This window comes from Triticum aestivum, chromosome 7B, assembly GCF_018294505.1.
Source record: "Triticum aestivum cultivar Chinese Spring chromosome 7B, IWGSC CS RefSeq v2.1, whole genome shotgun sequence".
Classification (NCBI taxonomy): domain Eukaryota; kingdom Viridiplantae; phylum Streptophyta; class Magnoliopsida; order Poales; family Poaceae; genus Triticum; species Triticum aestivum.
In genome coordinates this window covers 216198587-216216104 of record NC_057813.1, presented here as the reverse complement: position 1 = coordinate 216216104, position 17518 = coordinate 216198587, and positions in this window count along the sequence as shown.

Here is a 17518-nt window from a genome sequence, read left to right as displayed (position 1 = left end):
CAAAAGGAAGGTTGGCATAAAACTTAACAGTCTAGCAGATAAATGCACCACTAGAAGTTCAGAAGCTCAGTTCATTTGACCTGACTGTTATGTTTTCATGTTGTATTGTCCGATGGAACACCATAACCCTCGCCTTCATTTCCCCTAGGCTCCTGAACAACATAGCAAATGTCTGATAGTCTAGTTTCAAAACCATGCATATCTTGATGACATTGAGCAATGCTTCTCCTTGTTTCACAAAGGCCTCTGTTAGGGAATGGACTTGTGTCTGGAGCACAGATACAACATTGCTTTGAGCTTGCATATCTTGATCATGAGGCAGTTTGGACGATATTGCCTTAACAACCAACCCAGTATTACGCAGGAACGTGCTTTTGGCACTGTTAGTGGACAGGTACTGACCCACTGCAGCAAGAGCTGACATTGCGGTTATAGTTGCCTTGCCACCTTCAGAAGGTGGCGGTTCCACCATTTTTTCCATAGCTCGCTGAAAAGTTGAGGTTTTATATTAGTAGTACCAGAACAGAAGATATTAAGGAGGCAACAAAACCAAACAAAATAGCTTTGGTCTATATACAGAACTTATTCTGGTGAACCCATGTAAAATATTAGTTGTATTTTATTTCAAAGTACATAATAAAACCAGGTTCCAAACATATGACCATGTACCATCGCTAATGTATTGTCTATTTCTTCACATTGTATTGAGGGCTAAGGATAAAGAGACGAAGTTTATAATACGGTAAGCATAGTATGACATCATTCATATCACCAAACAACTGAGAACAAACAAACAGGCAATTGTAATGTTGTGTGGGCAAGTCCAGCACAGAACTAGATTATGGGTCAAGATCAAAGGAACATCACTCCTCCCTTTTAAACCTTGTAAGGTGCAATGATACGCTAAGACAATTGTGTATAAAATTGAAAAGAGTAATAGACATTGGCTGCAAACCATGCAGTTCAAGGCACAAGTCAAAGTAAGTAGTAGTTAAAAGGCATGAGGATTAAGGACTTACAACAGCGGCTTTGACTAGTGTAGTCATGCCCTTCTTCTTGCTGGTGTGATAGTCCTTGAAGATTTCCACAGCATTTGGTTCCGGTACTTTTTGGTCCTTGCGGGCTTTCTTCTGCATTTTGAACAAGTCAATATAGATCTGATAATATGGTACAGCGAAAAGAGTGAAACAACAGCTAATTACAAGAGCCTCGCAGTGTGCAATATAGCTACGAGATCCTGTCGTCTGTTGGAATTTCACTTTCGTACGGTTGGCCTTGTTCTTTGAACAGTTCACCTACAAGAAGATAGATTTGTGTGGCACATGCGTCAATAGGACTTCAACATGTGATCTGATCACATATATATAATGTACCTGATACTTCGGATCATACCAGTGTTTAACAAGGCCCCTCCAGTCTTCATCCGATATATTTTCCACTATAGATGTTTGGGAAAGTTCACTGTTAGCCTTGCCTTCAAAGTGAGTTTTCCTCAAGTTATACCGATACTGTCGCAGAGCAGACTTGAAAACATGGGTGCAAGCTTGTCTGGTTGCATCATCTTGGCTATCCAACTTGAACCTCATCTGTTGAAAATTATGGGAGTCTCATTATCAGCAACCTAGAAAGTATGGGACAGAGCAAGACGATATTACTAGTTTCCATACATAACCATGCTTACAGATAAATGGTCGAGGAAGGTGCTGAACTGGGTTTCATCTTTGTCATTCCTGTACTGAATCCATGTTGGGAGGATACGTACATGACACCTAACAGCAACCGCTGCCTCTCATACTAACTTGGCTGACTCTATAGCATCACGTGGCCTTTTTAAACCTACCTCAAAACGGATCTCCATTCTTCCTCCTCTAGATTTAGTTAACCTATCGAGCATTATCCCTGATGTTTGTTTCCTCTTGCGCCTAGGTGCTAGTCCAACAACAAACATAGGAAGTGTTAGTGTACATCAAACTGTGAGACTACATATAAAGAAGCATGCAACTGTAACTTGACTCCAGCAACTACCTTCTTGCTGTTGAAGCTCACAAGGTTCATCTGATATTGCCAACTCGTCTTGTGTCAAGAGTGCTTGGGAAGTAGTGTCAGGTGGCAAGGGAGCTTCGGAACATGCTGCTAGCTCAGTTGACGAACGAGTATGTCGTGCAGCTGGTAGTACTGTGGTAGGTGTTGCAAGAACTAGGGTTGTCTCTGCTTGTTTGGTGGCAGCTATTTGTTTCTGTTTGGCTTTTTTGCAGTTCGTGTAGCATGGGATGCCGTGTTTGTAGAATTTTCTGCTGGACTTTCACCTTCTATTGCACCATCAGTACCAGCAGAATCTGCAGGATTCATCCATTTCTCATTCCCTGCCATTCTCCGTTTCTTCCTCTTTCTCTGTGCCATGTTAAGTCAAGCCGACAAGAAAAATGAATAAAATTTAGTTCTTCAGAACAAATTGATGCGTGATGCAGACGAATAAAACTTTGATGTTAGACAACCACATGATAGGAGGATGTAACATGTATGAAAAACAGGACGGAAGAGATAACCAAAACTATGATGTGTAAACTAAGAAGAAGACATTTCACCAAATTAGAAGCAATGCAATGGAAGGTAGACACCATATGAAAGATGCTACAAATATCGCTCTGCCAAGTTAACAGTGTCTCAGCATAAATGGCGTTTAAACAAATGTGAAGCAGTACAAGAAATAAATCATATGCAAGATGCAAACAACATCACACTACCATGTTAGAGGTCTCTCGTCATTAGTGCCATTGCATATTCGCAGCATTGCATATTCACAACTTATGATGTGTAAACTAACGAGAAGGCATTTTAACAAATTAGAAGCAATGAAAGCTAGACACCATATGAAGGATGCAAATAATATCACTCTACCAAGTTAAAACTGTCTCGTCATAAGTGCCATTTCAACAAATTAGTAGTACAAGCTAGAAAAGAATGTGAGATGTAACCTATATCACACTCCGAAGTCAAACGTGTCTTATGATAAGTGATTGTTGCAGGTTACACAACAGTAGTAATTTGATGTAAGAACATGATGTGATAGACAGATATTGTATGTTCTAGAAACAGGAACACATGTCTTATTCAAGTATAATGTGTAAAGTAAGCAGATGGAATTCAACAAAATTAGAAGCAATACAAGCTAGACATCACACATAACATGCAACCACATATAACAGTGCCAAGTTAGAGGGAGCAGCAGCGATGCTGCGGTAGGGGAGACGTGCTCATCATAAACACAGCTTTGTTGAGTGTCTATGCATGTGTTGTCTTGGAAATCATCTTGGGGGTGTGGAGGAGTAGAAACTGTAGAGGCCCTCCGTTTGGAAGGAGCACCTTTATCCACTGCCTTGCTAACTTACTTCCGCTTTATTGATTTTGAATTGTCAAGTAAAACCGACAAGAAAAAGCAATAAAATTCTCTCTTCAGAACTCATTCATGCATGATATTGACAATCACTACTTTGATGTAAGGCAAACACATGATACCAGGATGGAATATGTACGAAAAACAGGACGACATGGCATGTTCACAACTGTTTGTGTAAACTAAGCAGAAACCATTCCAGCAAATAAGAAGCAATGCAAGCTAGACACCACATGAAAGATGCAACCAATATGACTGCCCAGTTAAAAGCGTCCCATCATAAATGGGATTTCAACAAATTAGAAGCAGCGCATGCTATAAATCATATGAAAGATGCAACTAATATCGCACTGCATATACTAAAGGTGTATCGTCATATTGATTGATGCGGGATACAAAAAAACAATAGTTTTATGTAAGGACATGCTTAATAGACAGATGTACTATGTACTAAATACAGGAAGGCATGTCACATTAACAGGTATAATGTCACATTTACAGGAGTATAAGCTAAGCAGACTAGCACATGCAGTTTAACCAGATTGGAAGAATTACAATCTAGACACCATATACAACATGCAACCACATATCACACTGCCAAGTTAGAGCAAGCACTTGCAATGCTAGTGTAGGGGAAATGTTGTAATCAACTGCAGAGCTATGTTCACTATCTTCATCTAGCACTTCTGTTTCTTGAGAATCATGTCGGGAGGCTGACGCTGCATTCTTTAAATGAGGAGTAGTCCCCTTGCCTGCCTGCCTCGTCATAAGTGATTGATGAGGGATACACAAGAACATTAGTTTGATGTAAGAACATGGTTAATACACAGATGTACTAGTATGTACCAAAAACAGAAAGGCATGTCATATTCAAAGGTATAATGTGTAAGCTAAGCAGATGCAATTTAACCAAATTGGAAGCAATACAAGCTAGACATTCGGCTGGAGTGGTGAACATGATCATCTAGGACCTAAGAGCCTGGTGGGAGGCGGGCTGCTTCGCCACCATCGCGGCTTTTTAGTTGGCTTCCAGGTGATGCCTGTCTTTGCTGGGCTTGTCACTGGCTCGGCCAGTGCCCTGACTAGCTATTTGTCTTCTGGTGCTCACGGGATGGTGGTTCATGTAAAAATAACTTTCCTTATCTTAATAAAGACCGACTTCGGCCTTTCGAATACAAGCTAGACACCAACATGCAACCACATATGACACCGCGAAGTTAAAGCAAGCACCTGGGATGGTGGTTCATTGCGAGTGAGGTCATCAACTACAAAGCTACGTTTACCGTCTCCATCTGCTGACACTGCACCCTTTATAGCGTTGTAACGTGTCTTGCCTACCCGTATACCAAGCTGGAGCGACTTCTCTCTTTTCTTTTCTGCTTCTCTCAAGGCAGAGTCTGAAATACCCTTGCATAAAAACACAATAGTGAGAGTATGGGTGAAGTGTGTGCAGAACTAGTGCACTGTAAAAGTAGCAGATAGCAGGTGGCTTAAAAATAAATGACAGGAGACATATGATAGCTCTACAACATTGCATGGCAAACAAAATTAGATTCTACTCTGTAAGATTTTGTAATATATGAGCACAGGAAATGCAGGTACTCCTCCAGCACACCACCACATGTGGTCATATCTAAGATAGCAGTCGACTGAAAATAAATAGGTCAGTCGATTTTTTTAATGAACCATCCGATCTATAAGGAACGGGCAGATGGCCTTCGTCTACCTCCCGCCAGTCACTGTTGATGATCTTTCTCGAACCGCCAGCGACCACCGGCCCAGAACCGTGCCTCCGCCGCCCCACCCTCCCATCGACCTCACACCACCGCCGTGCTTGGCAGCGCCCCCAAGCCATCCCTTTAATCCCGGCTGACCTCCAGATCGGGCGCCAGTAGCTCTAGCCGCATCGCCCCTAAGATAAACACCAAGGCGCTGCTTCCCCGGTGTAATAGTCGTACTAGCGCCTGTTACGCCGGGGAATGCTTCCGTTAATTGGGAATCAACTGGCCAGAAATTGAAATTCAGGGGGGCGACAGACCTCTAGCTAAGGTGAAATAGTATATGAGGAGAAACCTTGTGCATCGCGAGTTACTAGGAACATCTAGTATCAAGAAGCGGTCAACTAGTGTCTTCTATGGGATGAATACCGTGCAAGCAGAGACGTAAGATTTGCACGAATAAGGGAAGAGGAGTACCTTCTTCGGTTGTCGGTGTGGTCACCTCCACATGTCGCGCCGATCTTCTTGTTTTTACCGGGGAAACCGATGTTCTGGAGGGTGCAGGCTTGGACGAACCCATGGCCAAATTGTTGACTGTGTTGCCATGGCTGTATGTCGGCAGAGGGGAAGCAGATTTGAGGCGGCAAAGGACGGCATAGCAGGAACAACTCCGGTGCGGTGGAGGGTGGCGAAGTTGGAGCGGCAGCGGTGAGGCGCAGGACGGCGTGGTTGCACTGGCTCGGGTACGAACGGCTCGGCCTCGGCTTCAACTACTAGCCGTGGAGGGCGTTGCGGTTGAGGTTGCGGTGGACGACGACGTCGGGGTATCGGCTCCGGCGTGATGGAGGAGGGCGGCGGTTGATGGGTGGGATGGGGTGGCGGACGGAGGACGCCGGGGTTTCGCGGCTGGTGGAGAGGTAGTTTTGGCGCCCACGGAGTACGAATGGGGAATCGGACGGGTGGGGGGAACCATGTTTCGGTCTGGGACACGCTTGTTTTTAGCTTTTTTGAACAGAAGATGGGACGCGCTTGTTTGAAATTTGGGGAAAGTACAAACTTTGCCCCCCTCTTAAATTTCGGACCTACTGCGGGTCGGGGGTAGGATGGTAATCCCAGGTGTCCCAAATAGTGGGTGGGAGCGATTTCGGCCGCGCGCATGTGTGCTTAGGCGGCCATTGTGTATGAATGTTTTTCGGAGGCGGTTGCGTGGCGTCTAGATGAAGCTACAAACCTACCCTGGTTTAGACCTTTGGACGTCGAGCCGGTAGGTTTCACAGGTCGGAGTTATTAGAAAAGTAATTTCCTTGTACTACCAAACATTGGTCTCACGTGGTTTTGGGCGAGTAGAGGCTCTTTTGGCGCTTCGTTCGAAATTTTGAAACACAAGCATTCACGTTTAGAGTACTCTTGAACTATGAGGATTGACCTAAATAGACAACGTTATATTTGACCTTGTATGTTTCAAAACCTCTTTAAATTATCCGCTTCCTTTTGAAATTTTGACACTTCAAAATCCTATAACTACGATTATTTTGGAATGGAGGAGCTAAATTTGAATCTATTTTGTACACGACTACATATGCTATTATGAACAAAATTAGAGCAAAGATTGGTACCCCCATAGTTTAGGTATGGTTTACAAATGCCATGATATCAAATTCAAATAATTGAATGGACTTCATGTTGAATTCGATTTTTTTAAACCACCTTAGGTTGAATTCAAATGTATACTAGTTCATAGGTAGCTATTTATAAATATCCATTGTGTAACTTTCGTATGTATAATGTGCTTTACACACACAACATGAACTATACTCACGTTTATATTCGATTGCTAAAGCGATGCATTGTCTAGAGTTCAAAATACTAACTATGTGGATCAATTGTGTCGAATAATAACATAGACATGCTCAAATTCGATAGAATCTAGATGTCTGATGGATCAATGACCGCTCCTTACGCGAATTGCAAATATCATGATCCCATCCTAATATTTGGATACAATTTATATCTTTAATCAATGTGTAGAGCAGTCTTTTACGTGTAGTTTCACTCTCCATCGGTGGTCTCTCACACATGCTCACACACTCTCTCCCGAGGTGTCTTTCTCGCACACATTCTCTAGATATAACCCTCCCTCCCTCTCGTAACCATTTACAACTGTTTTCACTAACCTTTATCACAAGCACTCTTCCTCTCGCAAACATACACACGCACAATCCTCATCGACCCTTTCTATATACATGGACCTGCCTACGTGTCTCATGTACGCACATTATCTTTACGCCTGTCTCTCACACATTATCTCACACCTCTCTTCCTAATCGACGAGTATGATTCTAGCAGAGCATTCTGTAGGATGCCCCTTAAAGTTAGGTTGGATGAATAGTAATATCAGAGATAAAGGGGTTACCTTAGTCCGAGAACCTAGGGTTACAAATCCTAGCCGGCTTTGTTAGTGGACACAGAGTCCTTCACAATTCTGCTACCATTGTCTTGTACGACTAGTCATCCATGCGTCTTCCTAAATGTGTCATGGGCCGACCAATGTGGCGCAGGACGGAACCGAACAAAGGGCCTCACCTCGACCCACCGGACCTCACGCGGTGACACACCCTTTGCCCCCACGTCTCATTATCTTCTCACACCCACACATACCAACACAAACACCACACACACAGAAAATTTCTCCTGGTGCCTCTATTCCCTCCCCCCTTGCATATACACACTCAAGGGAATGGAATCACTTGGCGCGACGTCATATTCGTCTCTCTCTCTCTAGACCACCCTCATTTCTCGTGCTATCTCTCCCACACCCCCGTCGGCCCCTCTATCCATGCCTCTGTCGAATACGTAATACACACACATACCTCTCTAGGCCCCGCCAAATGCATCAACTACACATTCACACATGTTACATCACGTACCCCATTGATCTAAAAATCCCTCTCTTCACGTTTATTTCGCATACAACATTCCTTTTGAATAAAGTGTGGCCAAAAAATTATTTTAGAGTTTCTAGATATATACAACATTACAAAGTTATATGGAGGAGTACGAACGCTAATTTGCATTGCATTGTGCCCACAATGATATTTATTCCGCACTGTGAATTTGTATATTTTTATACTATATACAAAGTTAGTCATAATAAAGACAAACGAAGAGCATCTCTCTCTCCATCGCATACCCCCCCCCTGTACGCCCCTTTCACGTATGCACGCAAAACTATCTCCAGGTCCTCTAAAAGTAAGCCCCCAGAAAATTCACGCATGTTTCATCTTTCTCTCGCGATATATGCAATGACGATCATTGTATTTGAAGTAAAAGCACGATATATACATTGGACTTCATAATCCACTCATTACAGTCACCGTTTACGTTTAGTGGTTATTATACAGTCACGGGCTCACCGTACAACTTTGTATTTGCTCATGACATGACTAGTTGACCAGTTGAACGCTCCACGTGGCACCTCTAGTGTTGCATCACATTATCTCACTAACATCGTGCCCACCCGTCGACTTGTATCTACTCTACATCTACACTATTATAAAATACATAAAATACACTTATAAAAAACAGAGTTGGTGATGATGGTGTGCCTGCCATCCTGCAATATAGGCCGTCCGATTTATATCTGACGGATAGGAAAGAAACTATGGCAGTTTTGCAAAAAGGTACCCACACACCTCTCCACGTTTGCAAATAAGGCCTTCCCTCATTCATCCTTTTCTCTCACAAGATAAACAAGTCATACAAATGCATCTTGATGTTACGTGCAACGCACGGGCATCTTGCTAGTAAGAATGAAAACAAATGACAAAAAAAATATTTTGACGGTGCTGCGAAGTCATGGCCGCGGGCACATCGGACAAGGTGGCCTTGTATTGGTATGCTGAGCCGTCTGTTAACACACAGGAGCTGGTGTGGTGATTATACACACACGCACGCATGCACACGAACTCCATCCATGCAACACTCACACAAACACTTGCCCCCACGCATGCACGCAACACTCACACGTACACACGCAGCCACGCACGCACGCAACACTCACACGCACACACGCATGCATGCATGCACACACCAGTACACCACACGACCAACACACACTCTCACGCTCAAGTGCTCAACCTACACGTGCATGCGCATACATCAGGCCCTGACAGACACATACACAACCAGGTGATTCCCACGCACGGGTTGGAGCCTTGTCGCGCCTGTGTAAATTTGTGTTTATCTGACCTTTTCCCTATGCGAACTAACAGGTGGGACCCACAAGGAACGTGGTCAATTTAACTAGTCAACATGGCGCCATGCAGACTATTTGGCCGGTCAACAGAGTGCAATCCGATGCTGAACTGTGAGCAAGTGACCAGATAATCACCGCAAAACGTATATAGTGACCGTAATCAGCTAATTCTGAAGTTCGGTGACCGTATTACACTTTTCTCTCTGTAGGCCCTCCAAAAATACATCTCTACACGTTCTCTCATGTTACATCTAACAACTATGCAATACAACACTACTACTACACTCTAACACAATAAATCATATGTGTTTTTAGTTTTACTAGATATCATATTGTTAATTATAATTATTCAGTTTGCATACATTAAAATTGCCTTTGAAATGTATGGCTAGTATCATCTACCGCACGGGAAACATCCCGCCCTTTCCTGTTTAATTGCGTTTGTATCAATGGATCGTGTGGCAAAACTATAGTACTATACAGTACAAGTGACAGTTCACTGGGCCGTCGTGTCGTCTACTCCTCCGTTGTAAGAGTGGAGCGCTCGCTTTCATAAATCTTCTAGTCCCTTTCACCGACATGTGGGACATCAAGCTACCGGGTCCACGTGGCATACCGGAATACAGTGCAGAGCAGCCGGGGTGAAGCACCCCAGTCATGGCGCCGGTGTAGTAATGAGCAATGAGGCATCAAATCACAAAGCTGCACCTTTCCCTCAGTTAAGTTGGAGGGAAGAAGTAATAATGCTAAAAAAAGAAGTTGGAGGGACGAAGCAACCATCATTTCACTCGTTGCTGAATCCGCTTCTCCCTCATCTTCTTCAACTTAACCACGTGTTGCTTCTGCCGTTGTTCTGCCTCATGTGGGACGCGGATCAGCTTGGTAAAGAACAAACACGTGGGACCGCATGTTAGCAAACCGCCAGGACAACGTCCTCCGAAAATAAGAAACCTCCCCCGCCATCCGCGCGGCAAAATCACCTCCTTTTTACTAATCTTTGATTCTATACTTTTTTAGATCAATATAATTGAGATTTGTATAGATAGCACATAGGAGCAAAACCAAGTGGTACGGTTAAGGGCATCCACAATGTGTAGCCAAATGTGAAAATAGCTTTTGGCATTGTGGGAACCATTGTGGACGGTGTTGCCAAAGCCAAAAAGATGGAACCGAAGCTCCCTGATTGATTGATTGAAGGAATAGAAAAATGCAACGTCTCTCCTCTTTCTCCCATGCTTGGACGCATGTAGGAGTAGTACAGTATAGAGCATAGAGTCTACTCCCCTGTCCCTTCTATTACAAATCACAAAGCAGTGAGGCGTCAAATCACAAAGCACGGACGAAGCAACTATCATTTCACTCTTCGCTGACTCTACTTCTCCATCGTCTTCTTCGAGAAACCATCTCACCGCACTAGTACTCCTAGTAGTAGTACTAGTAAAGAACTTCCTGGATGCAAATAAGGCAGTTGTCTCGGCTTGCAGGCGGCACTTGCGAATGACTTACCGTGGTCTCCCTCAATGGTGTTCTCCGTCGAACACACTTCGCCAAACCACAAAAAAAAAGTCGTCGACGTCACCGCAATGGGCAAGGAATTCAAATATAGTTACTACCTCCGTTTTTTTGTACACAAGGCCAGTATTATCAAAATTACAATTTGCAAAGGTCCACTAACACTAATCGAGGCAAAAATGATGGGGTTAGCAACCAAGTACATTAATATCCCCTGCATGCATGCGGAAGTGAGAAGGTTCGTTTGCATGGCGCTGCATTAATCAAGCGATGAGGAGTGAGATGGTTAGCTCTTTGGTCTTTCGAGAAAAAAATACGCATTAATTGACACGTGAAACGAGGATTTGTATCGAAGGAAAAACCCCGCCTCTCTTTTTTAACACTAGTACTCCTAGTACGTACGTACTTATCCTGTTTGGGTCTAGGCCTTGCATTGCCAAACTTCGCCACACATTTTTGCCAAGCTTGCCTAAAGTTTTCAAATGAGAAGGAGGTACACTTGCGCACGGCTGTCGCGGTCACACCGCACCCTCACACGGTCGCTCCTGCACGCCGCGGTCGCACCGCACCCTCACACTTCGCTCCTGCACGCCGCAAACCCAACCAAGGGAACACACCCTCACTGACACGTGCTGTCGCATGTGAACAAACCAAACTCAGCCATCCTATCGCCGACACATAATTTTCGTTCATAGAGTATGTTTATCCAACCGGAGTATCCGTATGGCCCGTGCGGTGGTCTGTTGGGGAAGAAGAAGAGGTGAGGAAGAAGGAAAGAAGGGTTAGGAGACGTAGGATATTCATCCAACCGCCTGAAATGGTAGACTCAGGCGACTTGCATAACAAATAGTATGTTTTTACACAGCAAAAGATCCATAATAATAAAAACAACAACATAAAGAAAAACTATCACTGCTCGCGGAAAGAGACGGCCTCGTCGTCTTTGGCTGCCGGTGCGAACCAGCCATCGCTGCCGACGTGTGTCTCCACACCGTGGTTGTCCTCGGCCTCCAGCTACTCGTTCAAGCGGAGCATGCGGGTGCTCTGCACGGACGAGAACACAGCCCGGTTCAAGTGGAGGACGTCTGGTTCCTCCTACAGGAGGGCCTCGATGGTAGCGGCATCCGCGCGCTCCACGTCGAGTCGAGCCTCCGCCGCCCGGTTCAAGTCCAGGACTTCTGGTTCCGCCTGTAGGAGGGCGTCGATGAGAGCAGCATCTGCGCGCTCCTCGTCGAGTCGAGCCTCTGCCGCCCGGTTCAAGTCCAGGACTTCCGGTTCCGCCCGCAGGAGGGCGTCGATGAGAGCGGCATCCGCGCCCTCTGCGTCGAGTCGAGCCTCTGCTGCCCGGTTCATGTCCAGGACGTCCGGTTCTGCCTGCAGGAGGGCCTCGATGACAGCGGCATCCGCGCGCCCCGCCTCAAGTTGAGCCTCCGCCGCCCGGTTCTCATCCACGACATCCGATTCCGCCTGCAGGAGAGCCTTGATGGCAGCGGCATGCGCGCGCTCCGCGTCAAGTTGAGCCTCTGCCTCCCGGTGCTCCTTTAGTATCGCCATGTTGAACCGCTGGTCCGCCTGCACCATGGGGGACTCGGACGCCTCACGAAGTCGACGTCCATCGTCTCATACCCATCGGGGGCCTTCTGCGCCGCGACCTCCGCAGTGAACATTGGATCGGCTTCCTCCTCCTCGTAGCTTGGCTCCAGAGAACTCGGGGATTGGCCCGCCGCAAAGCGAGCTTGGGAACGGAGGTCTATGGCACCGACCGCCGCCGCGATTTCTGCACGGCGCTCCGGCGTCAGCATCTTGTAGTAAGTGATCTTGTGGCGCACCATGGCTTTCCGGCGAACTAGGGGACGCTTGATGCGGGCTAGGGGATCGAAAGGTGGGGGAATGGGCTGGAGATTTGGTGTGGTTTTAGGGCAGTGGCTGGCGTAGGCCGAGCAGCGAAGGTTCTGGTGTGAATAGTGGTTCCGATGACGACCGGTCAATCGGTTTTGACTGTACATCGCTCTTGTCGCGTTCGCGTTGCAGCCCGGCACGCTGGACCCTCCACGTCGCTCACCGAATGGAACGCGCTTCGTCTTGCATTTTCTCTCGCTTGTGGGACCGCAGTTGAGAGAAAACCGATGTCCCTCCCCCTCCCCGCCCGCGTCATTTATTATACCACTACTTCCTCCATTTTATGCGGAGTAAATAAAAACAGAGGGAGTATACTACGGATGAGGATCCCCTGACGTGGCCGAACTCATTGAGTAACTGACATGCGGGGCCTAGCAAGCATGGGGTCCGCCAGTAAGTGACCGAAAGGGAGGGTAAGGCAGGGATACCTACGTCAGAGGATCCACTTCCACCATACTACTTTGACCAAATGTTAGAGTAATAATATATGACATGCAACTTACACAAATGTTAGAGTAATAATATATGACATGCAACTTACACAAAGCATACGGGGTCTAATGCGTTTTTCGAGGCTAACTTTGACCAAATGTTAGAGTAATAATATATGACATGCAACTTACACAAAGCATATGGTCAATTTCGTATGTGAAAGGAGTTTCCAACGATATAATTTTCACATTATACATCTCATGTACTCCCTCCGTCTAGGTGTGTAAGTCATCTTACGAAAACCAAATAATCCCAAAACACGTAGGCGCGGTGCATTAACTTCTACCTCGTTTCTTGTTTCTTGACATATGAACCAATAAGAGATGAGGGTGTGCATGCTTTTAATGACCTGAGACTATCAAACATGACATGCAGTGGTTAGTTCATTGCATGCAATACTATTAATTAGCAAATAAACATTAATGTCTCTCATTTTCCCCTCCTCCTTGGTCACGGTGCATAGCCTAAGATGACTTACTCACCTATGTGAAAGGAGTACTATTAATCTTGTTAATAGTCAAATTGGAAACCATCTCGAGTACAAATCTAGGAGTACGTACAAATCTAACAATATTGATTGGGCGTTGTTGAATGTTGATACCTTTTTTATCATAGTAGAGATACTTTGACTACACATAAAACTTATATGTAAGGTAGAAATGATAGAAGGGAGTATATTGTACGTTCAAAAACGAAACGAACATTGAATACCCTTTATATATGATTTGTGGATGCTATGATCACTGGTTCAAAATTTTGAATCCGCCTTAGGTATCACGTGCCCCCACTCGTTCCCTCTCGATTTCATCTCGGGGTCCGGAGATCTATTGAAAGAGGACTAGGGTGGGTACATGCGAATGATACTCGGCGGAATGTTCAAATGAGGCATGCGGGAGGATGGACTCGACTGGAGGACGACATGATCGATGGAGAAGAGGGTTGGAGAGGAATGAGAAATAAGCAAACGCCACATGATTACACTTGAACGGCTCAAATAAACAATAAGTTGTCTCGCTTGGCCTACATAGTGAAAGGCCTAATGCGCAACGCGGAGCACTGACGCTCGAATATGGCCGGGAAAACTGGGAAACCGACATGTGGGGCACACCCGTCGGGACAACATAGCGCAGACTAGTCCAATGGAGGAGCTGGCCCACGACCTCCTCGCCACCGACAACCGTTCATGTGGGTCTTTGGTGCCAGCAACGGGGCGCAGCTCCAGCACCGCCTCTGGACACGGCGACCGCGGTGAGCGACACGCTCATGTCATCGATAGACACGGTCGGTTTCAGTGTGCCGAGGGTGGCATTTGTGTTGTGGCACGACCAACGGTATGTTTGGTTTGTGCCCAAGGTTTCCCCATCAAAGCATTGGGTAGCCAAAATTTTGGTTGAGGTATTGGTTGCCCATGATTTGGCCGACATTGGCAAGAAAAATGAACTAGAGTTGGCTAGAGTTCATTGGCATGCCAAAGAAATGGCAACCATCCAAACAAAGACCAATCTTTGGGTCATGACCAAAATTTTGGTAAGGTGCACTTTGGCCACAATCCAAACACACCCCAACACCCGGCTCGTCGAGAATGCACGGGGCGCCGCAACGCGTCCGCAGAGTGGTGTAGCACGGCCAACTGCATCCTCTGGACCTGAGACCATGCCGGGTCGTCTTGCTTTTTCAATGACATGCAGGGATCACATTTGAGCAAAGGGCATCTCCAATGTTGCCATGACCGCAGCTGACTACCCTAGCACACCAAAGCCCTCGTCCCTCGCGCCGTCACGCGGTGTGTTCCTAGCCGGCGCCAGCTGCCCGCATTCATGCCGTCCGTTCATATGTCGTCGTTAAGAGGCTCGGTGCCCGAGGAACCAACTCCGGCGAATTAATGATGCACCCGGATGCTTGGCCTCACCGGAATGCGCTACTTAAAGCGGCAACGCCTAGCTAACCTCCACACCATAGCGCATCGTCCTCCTACCTGGCACCACATCCGCCATGACCACAAGTGCGAACGCTCTGTGGGAGAGCTTGTCTTCGGGGATGAAGCTCGAGGTCGCCGCCCTCGCTCAAGTCGCCTCTCGCGACGCAATAGCGGCGTAGCCGGACGTGGACGCGACCGCACAAGCGGTGGCCACGCTGGCGGCCGACGACGGGAGCACCGTCAACCACGCGTCCTACTTGCCGCCGTCCAACGTCCGGCACCGCCGAGGTCGGGGACTCCTCCGAGGATGAGTAGGGCATGGAAGGCGGCAGGGCATGGTGTGCCAACTGGCCGGTCCGTATCCCGTGTTCTACTCTTCCTCACCGGAGACCGCACCTTCACTTCACGGGTCTTGAACCCCGCCCCCGTACATAGAGATCGCAGATGGAGGACGTCGGTCGCCACCGTAGAATAGGTTTAGGGTCGGGTTTCTTTTATTTTTCTGTCTTATAAAAGTTCAAAATGTAATGAAAATATGCCGTGTTTGCATTAATCTCGGCTGGTGTATATGAACTTTCACAATAATATACATATTGTAGTAGTAATAGTGCATGGAAGATCAAGATCTTGTGGGAGAAAAGGATGAATGAGGGAAAGCCTTATCTGCAAATGTGGAGAGGAGTGCGGGTAAATTGTCATAGTTTCCTTCCTATCCGTTAGATATAGATCGGACGGCCTATATTGCAGGATGACAGGCACACCATCATCACCAACTCTGCTTTTTATTGAACCGAGACAAATCTAAAAAACCCAACTAAGCCAACCTCCCAGCATATCGCGCGGGAAAAGACCTGGCCGCGCCGTTTTAGTCGGGATTACCGGATTACTAGTAGTAGTATCGATGGATCGCGCGAAGCAACATTTTTTTTGAGGGGGCGAAGCACCTACTTTGAAAGGAAAAAAGGCGGTACACTCACAGCACTCCTGTCGCGGTCGCATTGCACCCCACACACGTTCGGTCCTGCACACGGCTCACGTAAACGGAACGCGCTTCGGCTTGCCTCTTCACTGACACGTGGGACTGCCCTTGGAGAAACCGACCATGCGCCAAACTCCCCCCGCCCACCACGCGAAAATCCTTCCCTCCCCCCACACACAAATTCCCCCCAAATTCAATTCAACCGCCCTTCGGCCAAATATTCCCCAAACCCCCTCCCCCCGTCCCCCCTCCACTCCATTCGCTCCGCCAAAGCCGCCCTCCCCGCCGCGCCGATACGTCGGCGCCGCGGTTCGTCGAGGGGACGCACGGTGATCCTCTCGCTCCCACAGTACACTCTCGTAGACTGCCGTCCTCTAGCCGTGCCGCGACCTTTGGCTACGTTCTTGTGGAGGTGCACGGCGGTCAGCGCCGCCACCGCTGGCGACGTTCGTGTGGAGACGCACAGCGGTCAACTTCTCCCACAGTACGCGCATTCTAGACTGAGGCCCCGTTCATGTCGGTGTAGCACTGAATGTTAGCTGATAGACGCTGTTAATCTCACTGTTTGCCGAAGTAGTTTACTGTCAATATGCTCTGCTTAAGAAGCTTCCTTGCCCTGTTCTGCACTCAATCTGCTTAGCTGAGATGGCATGCCAAGGCCGATTAGTTGCTAAAATATCCTGCCATATATTTATTGTGACGTAGATTGCCATGGTCTAGTAGCCAATCTGTTAGGTGAAATAGCTCTAAACCATTTTATACTCGATCTTTGTTGCTACGATGGCCTTCGATAGTTTGATGACTGTGTGCTCGGGCTCATTGACTGCTAAAATAGCCTGCCATAATTTAGCACTCAAATCTGTTTGCTGAATTAGATTTACATATATTTCGTTACTTAGATCTGCTCGTCCAAATATCTTGCGATAGCTTTAGACATCGACCTAGGTATTTTTTTCTGGACTTCATAAAAAAGCATATATGTTTTTCCTGTAATATCTAGTAGAAGAACTAATTTGTATGTCTAACAGATGGACAAGACTTGGATAACTTCTGCTCGAAGATTCTCCGCTGCATATGTCGAGGGGGTTGAAAACTTCATGAATTTTATCAGAGCTGAGTACGATGGTCCAAAATCAGATGTGCTCTGCCCGTGTAGCAGTTGTATGAATTCAGTTACAAGACCCCAGTCAACTGTGCAAAATCATCTACACTTGTATGGGATGTCGGTCACATATACTAGGTGGTTTCATCATGGTGAAGCTGTGAACGTCAATGTTATTGACTACGTGGAAGCAGCAGATCACCATCTTGATCTGCCTGATGCTTAGGTGGAAGAGGAGGAGGAGGTGGT